Raw genomic sequence first — 12,453 nt, forward strand, 5'->3', positions numbered from 1 at the left:
CAAAGTTGGTGGCTTAAAACAACAGGAATTTTTTCTCTCACAGTTGTGGAGGGCAGAAGTACAGAATCGCATCACTTGGGTTGAAAACCGGGGCACCTGGGTGGCTCAGTTGGTTAAGCATCTGCCTTGAGCTCAGGACATGATCCCAGGGTTCTGGGATCGAGCCCCGCATCAGGCTCCCTGCTCAGCAGGAAGCCTGCTTCTCCCTCTCCCACTCCCCTTGCTTGTGTTCCCTCTCTCACTGTGTCTCTCTCTATCAAATAAATAAATAAAATCTTTAAAAAAAAAGAAAGAAAGAAAACTGGTTGTCCTAGGACTGTGCTCCCTCTGGAGGCTCTAGGGGAGAACCTGTTCTCTTCTAGCTTTAGCCACTCCTTGGCTTGGCTTGTGGCACATCACCCAATCTCTGCCTCTTTGGTCACATTGCCTTCTCCTCTTTAGTCTGTGTCAAATTTCCCTCTACCTCCCTCTTATAAGAACCCTTGTGATGGCATTTAGAGCCTATCCAGATAATCCCTCTCAAAATCCTTAATCACATTTGTGAAATCTTTGCCACAGTAAGGTAACATTTACAGGTTCCAAGAATTAAGATCTGATATCTTTGGGGGGCATTATTTAGTCAGCTGCAACATGGCATAAATAAAAACTAGTTTCTCGACAAGACTGATCAAAACTTTGTGTTTAACATCTTTAGACTGGCTTGACTAGGACAGCTAGGCCCTAAACTCTTTGTGAACTTCCCACGCTGTAAATTTGCTCATGTCCCTTACTACAGACATTTCCTGCCTTGACTCTCCTGTTAGTGCAATGTTTGACACAGTTTGTTACGTTTCCAGACTCCCCCACAGCAGTTTTTATTACCACTTCCTTCCCTAACCCCCTCTTTCCACAGCCACCTCTTCCAGGGTCTCTGCATATAAAAGCATTGCTCACCTATCCCTTCCTGAAGACATTTCTGGTTTGAGCTTTGAACATCTCCCTAGGGCAATTGTCTCCATTAATACAGTCTTTCCTTACAAATGTAGGTTCTTGCATTTTTTTCCCCTGACACCCTGAATCATTTTGGTAAGATCCCCTCCCTATGGTAATATCATTTGTGCTATTAAGAGTGAGCTTGCACATACATCTGCCAGGGGTTTGTTCCACAGGAAAGGCATCTCTGTATAAGAGTACTCATTACTCCTGGAAACTAAAGTATTACTAGAAAAGATTCCTGCAATGATAATTGTGATGATGATAATGATGATAGCGACCACGATGAGGAGAGCAACAGCTAAATAACATGTAGGTGCCAGGCACTGTTCTGAGCATGTTCTAGCTGCTCTGTCATTTATTCTTTACAACAACCCTGGGATAGTGATTCTCAAACTTTTTTTTTTAAAGATTTATTTTATTTATTTATTCATGAGAGAGAGAGAGAGAGAGAGAGGGAGAAGCAGGCTCCCCGCTGAGCAGGGAGCCTGATACGAAACTCGATCCCAGGACCCTGAGACCATGACCTGAGCTGAAGGCAGACGCTTAACCATCTGAGCCACCCAGGCGCCCACAAACTTGAGTGAGCATCTGAATTACCTGGGGGCTTGTGAAAACTGATTGCTGACCTCCATCCCCCGAGTTTCTGATGCAGTGAGTCTGGAAGGGGTTCGAGAATTTGCTTCTCTAACAAATTCCCAAGCAATGCTGATTCCACTGTTAGAGGACCCACTTTGAGAACCACTGCCCTAGGAGATGGGTGCTATTGTACACCCCATTTTATAGATGAAGGTGGCCCCAGCTATGCAAAATCAAGGGTGATTCAGGTTCCTCTCTAGAGTGAAGAAAGAGCTTAAATGTATTTTAGGACAGCAGGGTTTAGAAAAGGAAGCTGGGCTTTGGGGGACATAGCCCTCTTCCCTCAGCCCTAGCCCCCATCAGTTACTTGGCAAACTGGACTCTGGGTGCCAGGGGGCAGCAGGAGAAGTGGAAAGTGAGCACAGAGGCCATAGTGAGATAAAGTGTCAAAGCTCCCTAGGGCCAGCCTCTCCACTTGGACTTCAGTGTAGTTTTACCTGGCATCAGGCTGAAAGGAGGGGAAGACAGGTGAGCCATGCAGAAGGCATTGCTGCCCTCACTGGGCTGGGCCTCCACATCTTCCTGCCCAACCAGCTTCCAGGAAGACATTTTGCCCTGTGCCTCTTGGGTGTTTCCTTGCTTGATCATTTCTCGAAAACAAAAGCTCTGTTACCTTAGCTGTGATCAATTCATTGTCAGATTTTAAGCCTACCTCTGATGACAATGCTTCAGTGACTCAATGGCTTTGAGAAGCTAAGGTATTAAAAAAATGAGGTTCATCCATTCACTAATTCTAGAAACACACGTAGAAAAAAACCATTCTTTTTAAAAAAATTTGAGATCATAAAAAGGAAATAAAACTGTGCAATCAAACATTCCTAATTCCTTATATGATTCCCTCAAAACCAAAACCAGGGAAATTTTTTCAATAGAAACTTTGGTAATTTTGCTGTCACTGACTCCACTCTGGTAGTTTACGTTTGTTTTCTCTTTTGTCACGTGTGTTCCGTCTCTACCCTCGCCCATCCACCACCGCACCACCCAACGGTTGCTGCCTTCTTATCTTAGTTTTGCAGACCTGTAACTGTGGTCTTGAGTACATCTAAACTTTATCCTCAAACCCATAACATCCACTGAAGAACCCAGGTTTTAGTTTTGAGAACTAACACACCCTGTGAATAAGGAATCTGGGGCGCCTGGGTGGCTCAGTTGGTTAAGCCTTTGTCTTCAGCTTAGGTCATGATCCTGAAGTCCTGGGATCGAGTCCCACATCAGGCTCCCTGTTCAGCAGGGAGTCTGCTTCTCCCTCTGCCCCTCACCCTGCTCGTGCTCTCTCTCTCTCTCAAATATATAAATAAAGTCTTAAAAAAAAAAGGAATCTGATTTTTCTTCAAGACGCTGCTAACATGGTCAGATGAACTAGCATGCAAGAGTTCAGTATAGAATAGACAGTTCTGATCCAAAGAAGCAACAACTACTTCTTTTAAAATGCATTTTATTATTAACAGAATCCTGTGCCCAGATGATGTTCTTCTTATCCTCCTCTAGGAGAATAAATCAGGCACATTGCTGAATGCCCAGTTCTGCCCGGCATGTAGCCCCACTGCACACTGAATTAGTATGGCTTGGAGACTGGTTGTCCTGCCTGAGTGTTTCCTTGCCCTTTATCCCAGGTTTCTCATCCAGGGAACAAGATCACACAAGGTGGTGATTCCAAAGCTATTTAGCATCTACACTGTGAATACGGCATGTGTGTGTCTTCTAAATCTACCCACTGCTCTGCACAGTGCCCTACCCCGTGGCAAACACTTTCCCAGTTTGTAAATTTCATGGGCTCAGTGTAGACGTTATTGAGCCCTCTCAAATAAAAAAAAAAAAGAGAGAGTTGGGAGCCTCCTGCAGGAACATTATACTTGGGCTGCCTCAAGTATTTGTCAATGGGCTGCAGATTATAAGCGTGTTTAATTTTATCTACATTTCCTTCTGGAAGTTAGGTTATTGATAAGAATTCTTTTTTCTTGTAAATCACTAAGACATTTGTAAACTGAGGGAGACTCCTGTCTTGCAGGACTATAATCTCTATAAAGTTAACCATTTGTTTTTCCCTCCCTTAGCTTTAGGGCAGCCAGGGGTGCCTGAGGAATGTCACACAGATCCCACCCGGGAGTTGTGGGAGGGGGCTGGGGGGTGTCAGCTTATGCTTTGTCCTCAGCTTGCCCTCTGCTCCCCCATCAGCTGGATTCAGGAAATGATGTTTTGCTATTCATTCATTTTATGAATCCTTACTGAGTTCCTTTTATGTCAGGTCCTGTGCGGAGGAATCAAAGATGAACAAACACTGATACACTCCCTGCACTGGGGAAGCTTACATCCAATGAAGCAGTAGGTATGAATCAAATATTACCTTTGGATAATATATAAACTTGTGCTTTCTTTCTTTGCCATTGACCTAAAAATCTTGGCAGTTTCTCGTCTTGTGGGTCCCCAAGTTGTGAGGTTTCCATGTAGCCATCCCATCCCCCTGATAGCGGGAGCCTGAGAAACTACAGCAGCCTCCTCTTCTCCAGATTTCATTAGGAAAAAGAGAAGTCCCGAAAGATCATGGATCAAATGTGCCTGGTTGATTCAGGTATTTCTGCTCAAACTCTAGGACCCATTATCTGTCACCTGGTTCAGCTCTAGCTCATTCTATTGTGACCTGCTGTCTGGTCTCTATTTTCAAGAAGTCGACTCATTGCACCACTGATCCTATCTGCCTCTCTGCACAAAGAGTCCCTGTGGTGACCTCACTGTTAACCTTTTCAGGGCCTCCTGTTGTTCACAGAGAAAACAAGGATTGGTAGAGAACAGGCGGAGGCATGTGGTGCAAACTTTGAAGTTTTAACCAAAACAACATCAGTAGCTTAGGGTTCTTTCTCAGGAGGCAAAATGTTCATCTGAACAGAATGGGCACGAAATCCATCCCCTGCCCACCACCAAAGGAATTGGTAAAATGTCTAGGATCATAAATGGTATCAAATAATATAAACTCTTCTATTTTAGGTTTAATACTATAGCATAAATATCTTTCCATGACAGTACATAGAGCATTCCAGTATTCACCCATACCATGATGGCTTTAATACTTTAGTATTTTCCTTTTCTCTTATTGATGAACATTTAGATTTTTTTTGTTTTTCATTTACAAACACTACTGCCAAAAAAACCCCAACAAAAACAAAACAAAAAGCAAACACTACTGCAATGAATATTTTTGCACATGTATCTTTTTTTCTTTTGGGGGTGGGGAGAGAGAGAGATGGGAGGAGGGACAGAGGGAGAGGGAAAGAGAGAATCTCAAGCAGGCTCCATGCCCAGCACAAACTGACATGGGACTTGATCTCACAACCCTGAGATCATGACCTGAGCTGAAATCAAGAGGCAGACACTTAACTGACTGAGCCACCCAGGTGCCCCTTGCACATGTATCTTTATGAGTGTGTGCAAATATTATAAAACTAACTTCTGAAAATGGAACTACTTGCTGAAGAAAGTTATTCCAATGTATATTCCCACCAGTAGTAAATGAAAATGTCCATTTCCTCAGAATTTGTAAACCATCTCATTTATAAGCAAAATGTGATCTAATTGCTGTTTTACAACATTGAGAACCCAATGTGCCAGAGACTTTTTTTTATTTTTTAAAGATTTTATTTATTTATTTGACAGAGAAAGAGAGAGCACAAGCAGGGGGAGCGGCAGGCAGAGGGAAAAGCAGGCTCCCTGCTGAGCAAGGAGCCCGATGTGGGGCTCGATCCCAGGACCCCAGGATCATGACCTGAGCTGAAGGCAGATGCTTAACTGACTGAGCCTCCCAGGCACCCCTGTGCGAGAGACTTTACATATACAGTAGAAATGGATTTAATTTAGTTATTCCTCACAACAATCATGTGAGGTAAGAATTGTTAACCATTTTACAATTTAAAAACAGAGTGTGAGATAGCTGTGTGCCCTTAGGTAAATGATTTAAGTACTCTGTGCTTCCATTCCCCTAGTGGAAAAATAGAAGTGGTAGTATCCTCTTTATTATATGGAGGCGATGGTCTGTTTTATGTGCCAATCTGGGTCAGCTACAGTCCCTAGTTATTCAATTAAACACTAATCCAGGTGTTGGCTGTGCTGATAGAAGTCCCTATCAGTTGACTTTAAATAAGGGAAATGATCCTAGATAGCCTAGGTGGGCCTGATAGGCAATCAGTTGAAAGATCTTAAGAGCAGAGCTGAGTCCATCTTGAATAAAAAGAAATCCCATTTGTGGGCTTAGCTGTGCCAGAGAGTTGTAGCATGTTTCACTTGATGGCCTGCCCCACAGATTTTGGACTTGCCTAGCCAGGCCCACAATTGCATGAACTAATTCTTCACAATAAATCTCTTACTATATGTACCTCTTACTGGTTCTGCCTCTCTGGTTGAACACAATGGGGTGTGTTAAGAATTAAAAGTACTATATAGCTGAAAAGTATCTTATGGTGCCTGTGAGTTGTGTGATGACACTTGTAAATGTAAGTGTAAATGTAAATGGTACATTTACAGTTTAAATGTGCTGGGGACGATGGCAGAATACAAGGAAATCTGAAAAGACCAGGTGCTGGGATGTGATTCTACCATTAGCAGGCTGTATCATTTTGAATAAGTGACATAATCTCTCTGTGGACTTTCATTTCCTTCTTACTTGACGTAAAAGGAAGAAGTTACACCAGCTGGTCTCTAAAGACTTTTTCAGGCTAAAAAGTCTAAAATTACGAGTTTGCTTTTTATACAAGTAGGCTTTAAAATCATTTTATTGTCGACTTTTAGGTATCATTTACAAACAAAATTTGTCAATTTTAAGTGGACGAGTTTTAACAAATGAATCCAGTGGTGTAACCACCGCATCACCCCACAAATTTCCCTTCCTGCCCCTTGCCACCCATCCCCTCCCCCAAGCCCTGCACTTGGCAATCACTGCTTTTTGCCACTATAGCTTTGCCTTTATTCGAATTTCATATAAATGGCTCATACAGTCTATATTCTTTTGTGTCTGGGTTCTTTCACTTAGCACAACACTTTCGAGATTCAGATCTTTGATTATTAGTGTATTTTGTTGTAATTTCATATTGCTTATTTGTATTTCTTCTAAAATAGACTGTTTATGTCCTTTGCCCGTTTTCTATTTGGTCATTGGTCTTTTCATTATAAATTTATAGAAGTACATTTTTAAAAAGTCAGTGAATGATATGGAAGTTGACTTTATTTTTTCTAAAGGTGCTTGAGTGTCTTCTCCTACCAGATGGCCCACTTGAAACTGATGGCCATACACACTGCCATTTTTTCTCTCTCTGCCCCCTGGAGGTGCTTCCACCTTTCCCCCTGTCAGCTTGTGGTGAGGTACACATGATGGGCCTGTTTCTCATAGTGCCCAAGACGGTGGGGCCTTGAGAGGGAAAGGAGAGGACAGAGCACCTGCTTTTACCCCTCCTCTTTGGCATCCATGTGGGGGGTGGTTTCCCAGTAGCAGAGGTATAGGCCTGGCCCTGCTCATTGTCCCTGAGCCTGTGCCCCCAGCCCTGGGACCAGAGACCCTTCATGGCCAAAGCCTGGATTTGCTGGAAACTGCGGCCAAGCTTCCCTGTAGTCCTGTGCACTAGGATGTACCAAGGGCTGAGGGAGGAACTGTCACCTTCATCTCATTCTGACTCATCATTTGCCATAAACACTCAGGAAGCCTCCACAGGGCAGGGCATTCTCCAAAGTGGCCACTTCCAGATCCTTAGTGAAAAGGGAACCCTGTGCAGGTCTATGGGCCTGGAGAACAAAAGGGTGATGGGAGAAGTACTGGGACAGGCAAGGTCACTCCAGCCCCAGAGGCTGCCCATGCCCCCGCAACAGCTCCCCTTTCCCAGGCTGCACTGTCCTGTCAGGGTGCTGAGCAAGAGCCCATATTTCCTGCTGCCCCACGCTAGGCAGCTCGAAGGGCAAGCCTTGATCAACTGCACTGGGACAGATGTGTGCCTGGCTTCCCAGGGAGGTCTTGTAAACTACAGGGGTTAGGTTCTATTAGGTGACATTGTGTGATACCACTTCAGGTGCACCACCTGGTAAACGGGCTGTCCTGTACCAGTCTCAGTGCCTAACCACCAATATCTCAGTCCCTGGGGAAATTCATCTTATTTTCCAAACAGCCTATTGGACACCTAAGGGCACACAATCTGCTTGTCAACTGGGGCTACCCTGTTTTAATCTCCTAGTAAGCTTTGAGTGAGCTTCTCAGACAGGCACTAGTGGACTCTGTTGTTCAGTTTTTTAATTCTGCCTCTATCTAGTACAAGATAGAATGGAAGAAGATATACAACAGCAAGAAATAATTTGAAATCAGAATGGTGACAATGGCGAAAAATAGTCTTGGTTCAACTCCAGTGCCCAACTCAAATCTCTAATTAAAGCTAGTAAGTAAAAACATTTGTATAACAGTTCTTTTCTGATAATTTCAAGCATGCTTTTGTTCTAGGTTTTTCCTTGTTGTTGTTGTTTTTTTATAGAACTCTTTGAAATTCCCATGGCTTAACCTACTGAATCTTCTTTGGAATCTTCAAATTCCCCAAATCTTTAGAGACTTGGTGGTCACTCACTGGCCAGGGGCATTGTAAAAGGATCTTGCAGATTTCAGATTGGTGGTCAGCAAAAGCCATCCCAAACCTTTAGTCTGATTCTGTGATCCCCAGAGAGACTGGGAACCTTTCTCAGGATCTTTCATGTGGAAAGATCATCTGCTCCATCCTCTGATGCAACACAAATAATCCCTGTGAAGCTCAACGGTGAGTTTCAATGAGTTTATTCTGCCATGTGTGACCCAGGTAGGCTTGGACTTGTAGGTATGTTTGTGTTATGTTTCATATTCAAATGCACAGTTCCAATAGTTTGTAAGTTGTACTCTTTATCTTCCTTGTACTCTGTCAAGCACCAAGTACGGTGTTATCTCTGTGTGGATGCTCTACAAACTCTAATTGGTAGTGATCAGGATAATGATGTTGACAAATGACTCCACGAAACTGATGAGTCATTTGGTGGAAGAGACTGGGTACAGCAGTTGTGTAATGTTGCTTCACCTAACAGGTAATGTTTCATACCTAAGAGCAACACAAAGTATTTTGCCTGTCAGTGTTACTATTTTCAGTCAGAGCCAAAAGGCATCTCTGAAGAGAGTAGAACTTTTTCATTTTTTATTTTTATTTTTTTTTAAAGATTTTATTTATTCATGAGAGACAGAGAGAGAGAGAGAGAGAGAGAGAGAGAGAGGCAGAGGGAGAAGCAGGCTCCAAAGGAGCAGGGAGCCCGATGCGGGACTCAATCCCAGGACCCTGGGATCATGACCGGAGCCGAAGGCAGACGCTTAACCATCTGAGCCACCCAGGTGTCCGAACTTTTTCATTTTTTAAGGATTTATTTATTTTAGAGAGAGAAAAAGGGAGTGCATGAGTGGGGGGAGGGGCAGAGGGGAGAGAGAGTATCCTCAAGCAGACTCTCCACTGAGCATGCGCCTTGGTGCAGCCTTGATCCCAGGACCCTGAGCTGAAATCAAGAGTTGGATGCTTAACTGACTGAGCCATCCAGGCATCCCCAAGAGAGTAGAACTTTTGAATGATCTTGACCCTGTAAGCAGACTCTTAAAGAGATACAGCTTGTTTCCTTTGGTGCAAGCTACGACTAAAACCTGGCTCTCTCATGAGTTGGCAATCAAATAAACAAGATGAAGCAAGAAGCTTGAATCAGCTAATAAAAACAAACTAATTCATATGAATATTATCACTTCAATGGTATTGTTCCTACTCTCCTGTTGAAAGGTCTGGACCTTTTAAAATAAGTTGGTCCACAGAAAAGTTTTTGATTTATATAGGAGATTGCTGACATTCAACTATTTTTGACCTTCAAAATGGCAATTTCATGTAGTTCAAATTAATAGAAGATTTAAGAATTCTTTTAATTGGAATGTGTCTCTATAAATATAGATAAATACTAAAGCAAAGAAGCAAATTCCTAATATTTGCTTCCTGGCAAATTCATAATTACTTTCAGTTGATCTTCCTTTACGGGCATAGGTGAGGCAAAAAAAAAAGTGCTTTATATGTTTTCTAAAAAACTAAGTTTTATCTTAATTATTTTTTTAGTTTTATCTTAATTTTTAAACAAAATTAAGTAAACATAAACATTTAAAACAAAAAGATTTAGCTAAAATGGGGTGCCTGGGTGGCTCAGTCGTTAGGCGTCTGCCTTCGGCTCAGGTCATGATCCCGGGCCCCTGGGATCAAGCCCCGCATCGGGCTCCCTGCTCGGCGGGAAGCCTGCTTCTCCCTCTCCCACTCCCCCTGCTTGTGTTCCCTCTCTCACTGTGTCTCTCTCTCTGTCAAATAAAATAAATAAAATCTTAAAAAAAAAGATTTAGCTAAATATTAGAATTTTGAACGTAAGGATTTTTTTTTCTACAAAAGCCAAAATCTAGTACTTAGATGTATTTCTTTGGATAATCAGACTCTTTATCATTTTAGATCAGGGGTTGCAAATCCATGGTCAGATCTGACTCATAGATGATATTCAGTCTGCACAATCATTAACACTTTTAAAAAATGTGAATAACATTATCACTCTCCAGTTATCAAAGCACTTACCAACCTCTACTGATTCCCTTTCAGAATTTATTTACATTTTCCTGCAGAGTCCTCCAAAACGTTTCGATTTGCTGTTCGGTCTTAGATGACATTGGTGTCTCATTATTTTTGCTCCTCTGATGAAACCATTCTGAGTCAAGGAATTAAGAGGGGGAACCCTGTTCCCACCATAGATTCCACTTCATGGTCTGTCTTGTTCTGAGTATGAGCAAAAGAAGACAAAAATACCAGAAGATGCTTACCTTCTCATAATGAAAGAACGGCAAATAAAATAAGCTATCTTTCTATTTTTAATCTCTCAGTTTTGCAAAAATAAAAAGATTGATGATATTTAGGGTTGGTGAGAGTGTGGAGAAATGGAAATTTCCTGGTAAATTGATGCAATTTTTCATCAAAAAATTGGAGGTGTTTTTTAAAAAATGTACATATTGTTTGCCTTTGCAAATCCACTTTATCCTACAAAAATAGTCACATAAGTATGGAGAGTACACATTTCATATTAGAAGACTTTAATTGTAGCATAGTTTGTAATAGCAAAACAAAAAATAAAAACAAAAAACCCCTGCAAATAACCTAAATATTTATCAGTAAGGAAATGTTTGATTATGATGGTTTATAAGAATGAGGGGGTGCCTGCGTGGCTCAGTCCACTAAGCATCTGACTCTTGGTTTTGGCTCCGGTCATGATCTCAGGGTTGTGAGATCTGAGCTCCACATGGGCTCCGGGCTGGGCATGGAGCCTGCTTGAGATTCTCTCTCTCCCTCTCCCTCTGCTTCCCCCACTCCCACACATGCACTCTGTCTCAAAAAAAAAAAAATGTTTAAAAGAATGAGATGTGGGCACCTGGGTGGCTCAGATGGTTAAGCATCTGCCTTCAGCTCAGGTCATGATCCCAGGATCCTGGGATCGAGTCCCGCATCGGGCTCTCTGCTCCTTGGGAGCCTGCTTCTCCCTCTGCCTCTCTCTCTCTCTCTCTGTGTCTCATGAATAAAAAAAAAAAAAATGAGATGTATCTGTGTATAATAGAAAGGTGTCAAGGATATAACTGAGTGCAAAAAGCAAACTTCAGAACACTTCATAATATGACTTTATTTAAAAAAAATAATGGTGTATTTATATTTTGATATGCATATGTAGGTATATGCATAAAGTCTAGGAAGGACAGTGGTAGTAAACTTTGCTGTCCTCCCAGGGGACATTTGGCAATGTCTACAAATGTTTTTTAATTTCATGACTGGGAAAGGGTACTACTGGCATCTAGTAGGTAGAGGCCAGGATGCTATCAAACACCTTATAGTGCATAGGATGGCTCCTACAACAACGAATTAGCTGACTCAAAATATGACTAGTGCTGAGCTTGAGAAACCCTGGTCTATGAGAATATGGAGTAGACTGTTGCTAGTAATGATGGGGGGATTAGGAGGTTCTTTTTATGTTATTTTGTATTTTGGTGTATTACATTTCTTTTTTTCCAATGTATTCCTTTGAAATTAAAACAAATGAGAAATAGTGGGCCTTAGCTGGGAGAGAATTACAGTTGTAGGAAGGACTTACTCATTTCATTCACAGTGATGGGCAGTCCACTTCCAACAGTTGGGAAAATAAGCAATAATTAAAACATTGAGGCAAAGTAGCTATTTTGGGCAAAGAAGTATGTATCAGTAGATAACGAATTTGCCTTCTCAGCATTGATTTTGCTCCATTTATTATTTATTATTTATTTATTTTTAAAGATTTTTATTTATTTATTTGACAGAGAGAGACACAGCGAGAGAGGGAACAGAAGCAGGGGGAGTGGGAGAGGGAGAAGCAGGCTTCCCGCGGAGCAGGGAGCCCTATGCGGAGCTCAATGCGGAGTTTGATCCCAGGACTCTGGGATTATGACCTGAGCCGAAGGCAGACGCTTAACGACTGAGCCACCCAGGCACCCCGATTTTGCTCCATTTAGATGGACAGTTTCACATTAGGTAGCCAGTGCTTCCTTACCCTGGAGTACCTTTATAAAGCACTCTAGTGTTATCTGCTTACATGCTCTCTGCAAGCACTGCACAGGAATGAGAAATCTCACACACCCATACGGTGGGGAGCTGAGGGTGGCCTCAGGCCAATAGTCACCAGGAACAGAAGCCCCGAGTCCCTCAGCCTTTGTGGAATTGAAATTCTGCCAACAACCATGTGAGTATGACCCAGAATTCTTTCCTAGTTAAGTCTTCAGGTGGC

This window comes from Eumetopias jubatus, unplaced genomic scaffold (assembly GCF_037043125.1).
Source record: "Eumetopias jubatus isolate StellerSeaLion01/CBP00866 unplaced genomic scaffold, mEumJub1_p1.0 scaffold_15, whole genome shotgun sequence".
In the NCBI taxonomy this organism is placed as follows: Eukaryota; Metazoa; Chordata; class Mammalia; order Carnivora; family Otariidae; genus Eumetopias; species Eumetopias jubatus.